General features: G+C 37.3%; 1 protein-coding gene across 8 annotated transcripts in view; it reads left to right on the top strand.

Moving 5' to 3' along the window:
- The window catches only part of YAP1 (Yes1 associated transcriptional regulator), a gene marked incomplete at both ends in the record, with an annotated part of 132,691 nt that overhangs the window by 83,208 nt on the left and 36,093 nt on the right, over nucleotides 1-13,390 (top strand). The gene's annotated exons all lie outside the window — the stretch shown is intronic.

Genomic DNA, 13,390 nt, shown 5'->3' with positions numbered 1-13,390 from the left:
AATCCATATTTTTTCCACTGTTTTTAGTTTCTTCAGTTGGGTTTCGGAGATATTTTTCCAAAGCCATGGAAAATGAATCTAAAAAGAAGCAGATAATTGTGGTTTTGAAGCTCTCATCTTGGACTAGATGCAGCTAAATGAAAACAACGTGCAGATCACTGAGTGGGTCAGGCCGAGGGGATGTGGAACCTTTGAAGCTTTCCAGGGGTTGACCTAACAACAACTATGGGGCCCTTACGGGAAAGAGGAATTAACTCTGTGAATGCCATCAAAACACAACCCTAGGGGGAGGAAGAAAAAAAAACTTATCCAGAGCTGGTTGGGTAAAATAACTTCCCTGTCAGGGACATTATGAACTGTTCTCCTGTGTCTTATGTATACCTTAAAAAAACAAACAAAGCCTCCCAAACAAACGTTAAGCCGCTTGACTAGTCACCTTTATGGACTGATGAGCTCCCTGTTCAGTGCAAAGTCAAAGGTGGGGTCAGGGCAGGGACTGTCATTTTGACAGATGTCTGGTTTGGCTTAAATGCCAGTCTTTTGAGCTTCAAGACCTGTTTGGGTGTTAAAGTACTGTGGCATGTTAATCATTTGCAACTTCAGATACTATTTAATATTTGAATGAATCCTTGTGGATGAAACAAGAAACCAAATAAGGTAGAAAATTCAGTAAATGTTGCCATTTGTATGGACTGGAATGACAACAGCCGTGTTGCCTTAAATCATATTTAATGAAATGAATTCAGTGTGTTCACATTTTGGAAATTTTAATGAATGTGCTGTGAGTAACCCCTCCCCCATCATAAAGTTATAAAAGATGATTAACTCTTTAACTGCAGAGATCTAGGAACTGAAACAAGGCACTTTAAAAAAAAATTTTTTTTCAGTTAAAACAGTGAAAAAACAACTTTTGCTGTGAGCTTAAGTAACTTTGTTGATTATAACCACTACTTGGGACCCTTAAGTAGGGGAAGGGTATTAAAAAATACTTCCTCTACCTCTAACACATATGCACACAAAAGCATACAATTAGATATGCCAAAAATTTTTTTTACTTAATTTTCTTATTGTACTTAGTTTCCCTTTTTGGGCCCACTGTATGTGTATTCCAGACAGGCTTGACAATGTGCCAAAGCTTTTTATTTTGTGGCCCAACTTAATCTGTTCCAGACCTTTTCAGTCAGAGAGCTCAAGTGAAACTGACGGGGGAGGAAGGGAAAAAACATGTGGGTTTCTCTGATCTAGAGTGACAGCAAATAGAGACAAGCTGTTAGTCTCTGGATTTGAAGTTTTCCTTGAAATCTGAAGTTCCATATAGTGGATTATATTTTATCTCTGCCAAAGAAGTATAAACTGTTCCCTATTACTGACCCTTGGAGCCATGCAAACACAGCAAATGGTCTAGGTCATTGCTTTTGTGGTTGTGGAATTTCCTTTGCTGTATTCTCCAAATCTATATTGAAGTATTTACCATTCTTAATGAAATCTTAGAATGGAAGACACACACTTTGTATAAACTCAACTTTCTTCAAACTCCAACCCCTTCTAGATTTCTCAGATTTCTTTATCAGATTCTTTATTTAGAATATTAAAATAATTTACCAGTCCCCTATAGGCCTTATAAAGTTAATAAATTATCAGTATATTAGAAAATTAAATTATTTGTTGGAAATTAGTTATTTTTTTATCTGATTTTTTTTTTTTTTTTTTTTTTTTTGGTGGTACTGGGGTTCCTGGAAACCCTTCTATTTTCGGGCTACACTCTCAGGCCTATTTTTATATTTTTATTTGGAAACAGGGTCGAACCTGCGCAATCCTCCTGTCTCCACCTCCCAAGCACAGGGATTATAAGCGTGCGCCACCACGCCCAGCTGATTTTCTTGTTCTTTAACATTTAAAAACTGTCATTATATCTAGATAATTATTAATTTCTAATGAATCTTGTAGTGATATCAGATGGCAATATGAATATGCTGATTATTAGACCTTTAGAAATGAGTTTTATTAATTTTTTTTAAAGAAATCATAGTAAAAATGTTTTTGTTTTGTATTAAATGAGTCATTGAATATTATGCAAACCATTAAATTATTTCATATAAACATGTAGAGATTCTATTGGAAGAATACATATATATGTGTATTTTTTTTTCCAGTACTGAGGATGAAACCAAGGGGCATTCTACCTCCGAGCTATGCCCCCAGACCTATTTTTTATTCTTTATTTTGAAACAGGGTCTCACTGAGTTGCAAAGGGCCTCACTAAGTAGCTGAGGGTGTTTGCGAATCCTGATCCACCTTTCTCAGTCTTCCAAATGCTAGGATTACAAGCATGTGCCACCATGCCTGGCCCACTCTTGTATAATATTATTTTTCCTGTTTTTAACTTAAAAAAAAAATGTATCAAAGCCCAGCATTGTGGTGCATACCTGTAATCCCAGTACTTGGGAAGTTGAGACAAAAGGATTGCAATTTTAAAGACAGCCTCATCAATTTAGTGAGACCCTTAGCAACTTAGTGCGACCCTGTTTCAAAATAAAAGAGCTGGGGATATAACTCAGAGAAGGTAGAATGTCCCTGGGTTCAATCCCCAGTAAGGGAAGTGGGAGAGGGAAGATGTATTAAAATGATAGTGCCAGGCATGGTGAGACATGCCTATAATTCCAGAGACTATAGAGAAGCTGAGATCAGCCTGGGCAACTGAGCAAGACTCTGAATCAAATAAAAAGAAAGGGTTAAAGATGTAGCTCAGAGGTAGATGGCATGGTTTGATCTCCAGTACTGTAGTTGATCATCAACAATCATTATTTTGCATTAATAATATCTGTTTAAAATTTTAACTCTTGAGACATTATTGATTAACCTTTTCCTTTTTTAAGACCCAGGATTTCCAGTAGTTATACCTTTTGATGAAAATGTACCTAATGGCCAAGTACATACCTAAGAATCTGTCCAATTAATGATGAGAGGAAAATATTGATGGTGTTAGAAACTAAATCTGTAACTTCATTATTGATATCTTGGGTAGAGAAAATGTCAGCATCTAATAATTTGAACAAATCGAAGTGCAGATCTATGGATATCCATACATTTAAAACTAAATTCCTTCCTTCCTTCCTTCCTTCCTTCCTTCCTTCCTTCCTTCCTTCCTTCCTTCCTTCCTTCCTTCCTTCCTGTGTGGGGAAGGTACTAGAGATTGAACCCAGGAGCATTCTACCTCTGAGCTACACCCCCAGCCCTATTTTTTATTCTTTATTTTCAAACAGGTCCTCAATTAGTAGCTGAGGTTGTCCACAAACCTGGGATCTTCCTATCTTAGCCTCCCAAGTACTGGGATTACAAGCATACACCACCACACCCATCTTGATTTGATTTTTCTTATCAACTTTTTTGCATCTTTCCTGGTAATGCTAGATTGTTAGTATATTAACCACTTAGGATAGAGAGAAAAAAAGGTGTTTTAGATAAAAAGAACTGTTGCTGGATGTAAGCCCCTTTGTCAAAGGTCAATTGATTATAGGTGTGTGGGTTTATTTCTGTATCTTCTATTCTGTTCCACTGGTCAGTATGCCTGTTGTGCCAATGCCATGCTGTTTTGACTACTATTACTCTATAGTATAATTTGAAGTCAGGGATTATGATGCCTCCTGCATGGTTCTTATGGCTGAGGATTGCTTTGGCTATTCTGGGTCTTTTCTTTCTCCATATAAAATTCATGACTGATTTTTCTAGGTCTATGAAGAATGTCATTGGTATTTTGATAGGAACTGCATTGAATCTTTAGATCAGTTTTTGGCAGAATGGCCATTTTGATGATACTCTGCTTATCCATGAGTAAGGGAGATCTTTCCATCTTCCAAGGTCGTCTTCAATTTCTTTCTTTAATGTTTTATAGTTTTAATTGAAGAGGTCTTTGGTTAGGTTTATTCCTAGGTATTTTGTTGGTTTTGAGGTTATAGTGAATGGAATTGTTTTCTTTATTTCTTTCATTGTGGATTCATTGTTGGCATAAAGAAAAGCAACTGGTTTCTTTAGATTGATTTTGTATCCTGCAACTTTGCTGAATTGGTTAATAGCTCCAGTAGTCTTTTGGTTGAGTTCTTTGGCTCTTCTAAATAAAGGATCATGTCATCTGCAAACAATAATAGTTTTAATTCCTCTCTTCCTTTTTGAATTCCTTTGATATGCTTCTCATGTCTTATTGCTGTGGCAAGAGTCTTGAGGACTATATTGAAAAGGAGTGGTGATAGAGGGCATCCTTGTCTTGTTTCTGATTTTAGAGGAAATTCTTGCAGTTTTTCCCCATGTCGTATGTTGGCTTTGGATTTATTGTATATTGCCTTAATAATGTTGAAATACATTCCTTCTATTCCAATTTTCTGTAGTGTTTTTAAAATGAATGGGTGTTGGATTTTGTCAAAAGATTTTTCAGCATCTATTGATATGATCAAGTGGTTTTTGTTCTCAGTTCTATTTATGTGGTGAATAACGTGTATTGATTTGCATATGTTGAACCAGCCTTGCATTTTAGGGATGAAACCAATTTGGTCGTGGTATAAAATTTTCTTGATATGGTTTTTGAATGCATATAGCTAGTATTTTGTTTAGAATTTTTGCATCTATGTTCATCAGTGATTTTGGTCTGTAGTTTTCTTTTCTTGAGGTATCTTTATTTGGTTTTGGGATTAATGTGTTACTGGCCTTGTAGAAGGAATTTGGGAGAATTCTCTTTCAATTTCCCAAAACAAGTTGTGAAGTATTGGGATCAGTTCTTCACTGAAGGTTTTGTAGAATTCAGCTGGAAACCCATCAGGACCTGGGCTTTTCTTTGATAGCAGAGTTTTTATTGCTGTTTCTACTTCTTTGTTTACTCTTGGTTGGTTTAGGTTTGCTACATCCTCTTGGTTCAATTTAGTATAGTTCCTGATAAATCTTTGAATTTCTCCACTGTCTGTGGTGATGTCTCCTTTTTCATTTCTGGTTTTAATAGTTCGAGTTGATTCTGTCTTGATTAGGTTGGCCAGGGGTTTGTTAATCTTATTAATCTTTTCAAAGAACCAGCTTTTTGTTTTGTTGATTCTTTGATTTGGTTTTTTTTCTTCTCTTTCATTTATTTCTGCTCTGATTTTAATAATTTCCTCTACACTAGCAAAACAAATAACCCAATCAAGAAATGGGCAACTGAATTGAATAGACACTTCACAAAAGAAGAGATACAAATGGCCAAAAGATACATGAAAAGATGTTCAACATCATTAGCCATCAGGGAGATGCAAATCAAAACTACGCTGAGATTTAGTCTAACCCCAATCAGTGTGGCAAGCATAAAGAAATCAAATAACAACAAATGCTAGCGAGGATGTGGGGAAAGAGGAATTCTTTTACACTGTTGATGGGAGTGCAAACTATTTCAGCTGCTATGGAGATCATTGTGGAGATTCCTTAGAAAACTGGGAATGGAGCTACCATTTGATCCGGCTCTACCACCCCTGTGTATCTTTCCAAAAGGGTTGGAATCAGAGAACTACAGTAACATATGCATATCCATGTTCATAGCAGCACAATTTGTAATAGCCAAAATATGGAATCAACTTAGAGCTCCATCAACAGATGAATGGATTGGAAAATTATGGGAAATACACACAATGGAATTCTACTCAGCAATAAAGAACAAAATCATGTCATTTGCAGGAAGATGGAAAGACCTGGAGAACATTTAAGTGAATATTTCCCCCAAACTGAGGCCCTCTGAGATCTAGGGAAATGTTAACCTACTTGGGTTATATAACAACAGAACCAAAATCTAGACTTTCTTTTACACCTAGAATATACATAGACTTTTAGGATGCAGAAACATATCTAGAATATTAATACTGATACATGGAAAGTTCATATAGTGGTTGATGTACTTAGATCCTACATGGTGACTTGTCTTGAGGAAATTACCCAAATGTGATGGATGAGAATTACAGAATTCTAATTACAGAAGAGAAATATGTTATCTGATTGGATCAGAATTTGAAGCCATCTTTTTGAATTATCTATGCAGTTCATCCTTTACCTTCATCACATTTTTAGGAAATTGTCTTCCAGTCTGTTTTGACCTTTCCCTTGACTGGCTTACAGTACTTTAAGGCAATCCATTCTATCTAAGGAAAGTTCTAATGACTAGAACATATGTGTCCTTTTATTACTCAGCAATTATTTCCCTTTATGTTTATGAATACAGCCCAATTCATCTCAGTATCCTCTTCCAATTGTGGTTTCTCCAGTTTTCTACATGTCAAAAGTTCTATATTTATATTCTTTAACATTTCACTCGCTTCCCCTGGCTCCTTTCATTTTACTGATGCCTCTTGAAATGTGAATTTTATGGTGTTTTATATATACATTGTTATTTATTTAATTTTTGCCATACTGGGGATGGAATCCAGGGACATTGTACCTCCAAGCTACATTCTCAGCCCTAGTTTTTTGTTTTTAGTTGTGAAGGGCCCCACTAAGTAGCTGAGGCTGTCTGCAAACTGTGATCCTCCACCTCCCAAATGCAAATGCTGGGATTACAAGTGTGCACCACCATGTCTGGCTTGTATATACATTATTGAGTGAGAAAAACAGTCCTGGCATTGCTGTGACTAGGCATTTTCTATGACCTCCAACAGACCAGTTTTCAAAAGTACAGTAAAAGCTAGGATTCTTGCTTTCTTTCCATATGATAGCTGCGATAGGTACATAATGTACTAGATTGGATTAAATTGTGATATAGAAAAAAAATTACCCTACCCAGTTGGGAATCAAGAGACCCATGTTCTGAGATCACAAAATAACCACCTAGTTTAGAAAGGAGACCCGAGTTCTCTTGATATATTTTGACTCATATTTAAAATTTTGACTGGATTAGACTGGATGCTCTTAAGAATATTTTTAGTCTTTTCAGCTTTTTGTTGTAGTGGTAAAATAAATAAAACATAAAAACTGACATTTTTATTTTATTTTGATTTTTGTACTAGAGATTGAACCTTGGAGCATTGTGCCTGTGAAGTATATCCCCAGCCCATTTTATTTTTTATTTTGAAACAGGGTCTTTCTAAGTTTCTGAGGCTGGTCACAAACCTACAATCCTTTTTAAGCCTCACAAGTACTGGGATTACTGCCGTGCACTACCAGTTGTAAGTGTACAATTTATTATTTCCAGTCTTTAATTAGCTGAATACAATCTGATGCATTATGGAGTGTGTGTGTGTGTGTGTGTGTGTGTGTGTGTGTGTGTGTGTGTGTGTTACTAGGGATGGAACCCAGGACATTCTACCTCCATGCTACAACTCCAGCCCTATATTTTAGTCTTTTGTTTGTGTTGCGAAGGGCCTTCCTAAGTAGCTGAGGCTCTCCGCGAACTGTGATCCTCAGATCTCTGCCTCCGGAATGCCGGGATTACCATGCTAGACACTGCATTATGGATTCTTTAATAACTCTTGTGGACTCTTGTTTAAGGTTTTTTCTCGATAGCTTTACTTGAACTGTCTTGAGGTTTCAGAAATAACTTTTAAACTATTTGTTGTGCTGTTTGTTTAGTTGGTCACAATTGGGAATTATTTTTGAAGCGGAAACAGAAATTCTCCACCTTTAAAGATAAGCCCTGTCACCTGGTGAGCATGTCCAGGCAACAAGTCTAGTGGGGGTGGGAAGTGTTGAGGAGTGAGGCTTTGGCCACACTCTCAAACTCCTGCAGTTCTTAGCAAGTTCTGATTAACTGCCTTAAACATGGTACATTGATTTACTGTACTCTGCTTTACATTTAATACATAAGATTATTGAATGAATATCAGAAATAGTTCAGTATTTGAGCTTTACATTTTTATTTGTTTTGAAAATTTATGTTAAAGTCAGAATAGTGACAAAATAGTTTTTCATTTTGTTTTATGCTGGGAATTGAACTCATGCCTCATGCATGCTAGGCAAGTGCTCTACCACTGAGCTACATCCCCAGCCTTAATATATATAATGGATAGTTCAGTGATCCAATTAGTTAATTATATAGTGAAGCATATTCTTGTTTTTGTTTAATCACAAATTATGCATATAAGATTTTTAAAGTTTAAAAACTTAGTATTACACCACTAAATAATAATTTAAATTAATGGCCCATTTGCATTATTAAAGCTCATAGCATCAGACACACATGCCACCTTACTTAATTTCTTTGCTTTTCCTTTCGTTTTTTTTTTTTGTTTGTTTGTTTGTTTTTTTGTATTTGAGGTTAAACCCAGGGGTATTCTTCCTTCAAGCTACACCCTCAGCCCTGTTTAATTTTTTTTTTTTTTTTTTGGTGGGACTGAAGTTCCTGGAAGCCCTCCGGGCTATACTCCCAGACCTACTTTTTATATTTTTATTTGGAAACAGGGTTTCTTAAGCCAGAGCGTCTGGCTTCGAACCTGCGCGATCCTCCTGCCTCCCAAGCGCTGGGATTACAAGCGTGCATCACCACGCCTGACCTGTTTGAATTTTTGAAACAGGGTCTTGCAAGTTGTTGAGGCTGAACTCAAACCTGTGAGCCTTTTGTTTTAGTTCCTTAAGTACTGGGATTACAGACATGTACTACCATGCCTGGCCTTACTTTGTTTTTTAAAAGAAAACTATTTAAAATTATATTTGTATTAACTTTGCATAAATCTCAGGTATCTTATAAAATGTGATGGGAAAGAGGAACCATTTGGTGTTGCTTAACCACTTTGTGTGTCAATGTAGAGATCTAGATAAAAAGATTATAGAGAGCCTGTAATCCCAACCACTCAGGGAGGCTAGGGCTAGAGGATTTCAAATTTGAAGCCATCTTGGGCAATTTAGTGAGACCCTGCTCAAAGTATAGGTTTAATCCTCAGTATCAAAAAAGAGAGACAGAAAGAATGGAAACCTCTGTCACAGTAAAATACCTTAGAACAGGAGTAGTTCAGGTAATTTGTTTTATGTTCATTTCTTTCTGCTCTTCTGGTTGGTGAGAATATTTCATAACTCATTCTGAACTTGCTTTAACTTAGAGATTCTTCTCTGAATTATGAATAGCATGCTGCTTAACTAGATATAGGAACTGTTCCAGGATTTGTTGATTCATTCAATAAATGCTTGAGTGTCAGTTACAGGTCAGTTACTGCACTAGCCATAGGTAGTACAGTAAAGCACGAAAGAAGTAAATACAGCTTTGTAAGATGTGTTCTGCACAATGAAAGATAATAAGGTGCTTTGAGAGGAAATAGGGTTTGGGGGTGATAAAGGAAGGCTTTTTTGAAGGAGGAACATGGAAGGATGATCAGCAGCAGCTGTAAGGTACTCATGCATCTCTTATAAATTCCACCAGTGAAAGCGTTTGTGGTAAATTTTATGAAAGTAGAATTAAAATTCTACTTGATAGATCTATTTACTCCTTAATCTAATGAATTAATTGTGGCAGATGTATTTTTATGTGGTTCCCATCCTCTTTAAGGCAGTGGTCTCATCTGAATTTGTGTTCCAGAGTAGACTAAGCTCTATTTTCTTAGTGGGGGAGAAAAGTGGTTGTTCTCTAGGAAGGGAGGGAGGGAAGACAGGTGGGTACTTGCAAAAAGCCAGTTAGAGCACTTTCTCCTTCTCCTACCTCACCTCATTTAGCAACCCCTGTGTCCTGCCTCAGTGCTTAATGAGGTGATAAGGAGGAAATCTTCTTTTGAATGTTTTTTAAGCGCTGTCCACCGTTGTGTTGTTTGGAAAAGTACTGCTCTAATGAATTAGTATGTCAGTCTTTGGATAGAAGGCTGGAGAAGGAAAGTGTTTATTGGATTGACCTAAAATTTGGTACCTGTTTTCAGTATTTTTGAGCATTTAAAGATATGAAAACCTTAATGCAGTTTTAGGAAGACTTTCGAGTTGGTGTTTGGGAAGGAAGAAAAAATGCAAAGTATGGAAGGGAGATTTACTTTGCCTATGACAAGACCTAGAGTAGGGCCTTAGAATAGGTGAGCTATTACCATGTACTGGTCGTTAGGGAAGTACAAATCAAAATCACAGTGATATACCCCCATTACTCCCATTAAGATGACCAAAACAAGCCAAAAACTTACAGAAAATAATAAGTGCTGACCGGAATGTGGAGAAATTGGAACCCATACACATTACTGGTGGGATTGAAAAATGATGTAGCAATTTTAGAAAATAATTCAGCAGTTCCTCAAAAGGTTAACCATAACATTCCCATGTGACCAGGCAATTCTGTTCCAAAGTATGTATGCAGAATTAAAACCATATGTTCAGCCAGGTGTGGTGGCACTTGGGAGGCTGAGACAGGAGGATTATGGTTTGTGGAGACCTTCAGCTACTTAGGCCCTTTGTAACTCAGTGAGACCCTGTTTCGAAAATAAAGAATAAAGCTGGGCATGGTGGCGCATGCTTGTAATCCCAGCATTCAGGAAGACTGAGACAGGAGGATCGCGGTTTGCGGGACAGCTTCAGCTACTTAGGCCCTTCGTAATTCGGTGAGACCCGGTTTCAAAATAAAGAATAAAAAATAGGGCAGGGAATATAACTCAGGGGTCAAATGCCTCTGGGTTCCATTCCCAGACCTGCAAAAAGAAAAAGACAAAAATAAAAGAATAAAAAATAGGGCTAGGGGCAGAATGCCTCTGGGTTCCACCCCCAGTACTGCAAAAAAAAAAAAAAAAAAAAAAGTTCACACAAAAACCTGCACATGAAAGTCTATAGCAGTATTCTTCATAAAAACCAAAAAAATGAAAACCCACTGTCATATGATGAATGGACTAACAAAATGTGTTATCTCAAAATATGGAATATTATTCTACAATTAAAATGGTACAGTGCTGATACATACGGAAACTGGAAACTATTAGATTAAATAAAAGCAGTCATTCACAAAAGTCTATATAATGTTTGTTTACATTCTAGAAGAGGCAAATCAGTGGAAACAGAAAGTAGACAAGTGGTTGCCAGGCACTAGGGGAGGGTCATTAGGGAGTGAACAGCTAATGGATATAGGATTTGTTTGTGGAGTAATAAAAATGTTCTGAAATCAGTGGTGATAGTTGCACAGTTCTATGAATATGTAAAAATTACCAAACTGTACATATTAAATGGGTAGATTTTATGGTATGTGAATTGCCTCAGTAAAAAATGATTTCTAAGCCAGGCTTGGCGGCACATGCTTGGAATCCCAGTATTTGGGAAGCTGAGACAGGAGGATCACATTTTCAAAGCCAGCCTTGACAACTTAGGCCCTCTGCAACTTAGTGAGTCCCTGTTTCCAAATAAGAAATAAAATCTGGGTGGAGGTTTAGCTAAGAGATAAAATGCCTCTAAGTTCAATACCCAGTGCCAAGAAAGCGGGAGGGAGGGAGTAAGGGAGGGAGGGAAGGGAGAGTGGGGGGAGGGGGAGAGAGAGAGAGCACACACACAAGCCTGCTCCTGTGCTGGGTGTGGTGGCACACTCTTATAATCCCTATGCTTGGGAGACAAGACAGGAGGATCCCACAGGTTTGAAGCCAGCTGCGCTGGTTTAAGAGATCCTGTTTCCAAATTAAAAAAAAAAAAAGGTATAAAATCGGTCTGGGAGTGTAGCCCAGAGGTAGAAGGGTTACCAGGAACCCCAAAACTACCCCCCCAAAAAAAAAGGAAAGAAAGAAAGAAAAAAGAGAGAGGAGGGAGGGAGAGAAAGAGAGTAAGCAAGCTGGCCTGGGAGTATAACTTGGAAGTAGAATACCTCTAGGTTCAATCTCTAGTACTTAAAAAAAAAAAAAAGTTCTAAGTTTGACATCATTCAGGTACACAGCTTAGTTAAATATTGGAAAAAATAATTTGCATATTGAGAATAAAATAATTTATTCAGTTATTAGGTTGGGCCCTGATCTTTTTTATTCCTTTTGTGAAAGATAGCTTAACAACCCCCCCCCCCCCCCCCCGTGGTACTGGGTATTGAAGTCAGAGACATTTTACCTCCCAGTCACACACCCAGCCCTATTTCTATATTCTTTTTTTTTTTGGGGGGGGGGGTACCGGGTTCCTGGAACCCTTCTACCTCCGGGCTACACTCCTAGATCTATTTTTACATTTTTTATTTGGAAACAGGGTCTCCTAAGCCAGCATGCGTGGCTGGCTTCAAACCCGTGCGGATCCTCCTGTCTCTACCTCCCAAGCTCTGGGATTACAAGCATGTGCCACCACACCCGGCTATATTTTTTATTTTTGAATCAGGATCTCGATAAGTTCATGAAGTAGCTGAGGCTGGCTGTGAATCTGTGATCCTCCTGTCTCAGCCTCTAAAGTACTGGATTACAAGTGTGTATCACCATGCCTGGCTAAGAGACAACTTTTTATGGTGACCTAAGTAGTAATTTTCACTAAAAAGCTAACATTTTAAAATGCTAAATAAGTAGATAAATTATAGTGTTAAAATTGCAAATTTTTGCAGATAAGTGAGTCCCTAGTCATATAGTAAACAGAGCCAGCAGTGGGGTTTTTGTGTTTTGTTTTTACTGTTTTAAGACCAACAGATGGTTTGTTCGTGTGTATTTTTAGAAAAACATTTATTTCTCTTAACAAGTACTAGACAGAGAAGTGCTTTTGTTGTGGGGGAGTTGATATACTTTGATTTAGTGGTTTAAAAGTTATTTTTGATTTTAAGTTAATACTTAATAAAGTTTTTAGAATTTATTATTCCAGTTTTAAGACTAACAAATCTCCTTGTACTAGTCCAGAGTTTTAAGGTTACAAACTGTTTAAATATAAAAGTTAATCTGAGGTTTGAGATGTTTAGAATGACGCTTGGGAGGAGAGCTATGGTGATGATCCCCTTCCATTTCTCATTGAGAAAGGTAGTCTCTTCATTTTCAGTAATTGCTGAGTGGTTGGTTTGTTACCATGAAGCTGTCAGAACTGATTTAAGTAAAACTTGAAGCATTTACTATTTTATGGTCCAAGCAGTACAGGCTCTGACTTTTAAAATATAGCATATTTTTAAAAATTCTGACATTTTGTAGAGTATTTTCTTTTATCTTTACCTTTTAGAAATTTTACTAAGACCGGAAACATTGGGTTTTCAATAGTTAATCACAGAGGGAAGAAAAGTTAGTACTGCTATTCTTTTCTTTTCTAGCTCCCAGCCCCCTTCCTCTGGAAACAAAGCCTGCTTTGTTTCTTGCCTGCTTGTGAGGTCTCCGCCGTGCCCCATGTGGGCGCACTGCTCTGTGCTTTGTTTAAATGGGTAAGATACTCAAAAGGTACTGAACAGATGCTTCTGGAGAGGAATGACTCCCAGGCTCAGTAGATAAGCGGGTCTTTGAATTGGTCATTTAAGTGTGCTCTTTATGTGGAAGCCTTGTGGCACTGCTTGTATCCATAGGTGACAACATTGAGA

Source organism: Muscardinus avellanarius (assembly GCF_963383645.1).
Source record: "Muscardinus avellanarius genome assembly, chromosome: 1".
In the NCBI taxonomy this organism is placed as follows: Eukaryota; Metazoa; Chordata; class Mammalia; order Rodentia; family Gliridae; genus Muscardinus; species Muscardinus avellanarius.
This window is presented reverse-complemented; position numbering and strand designations above follow the sequence as displayed.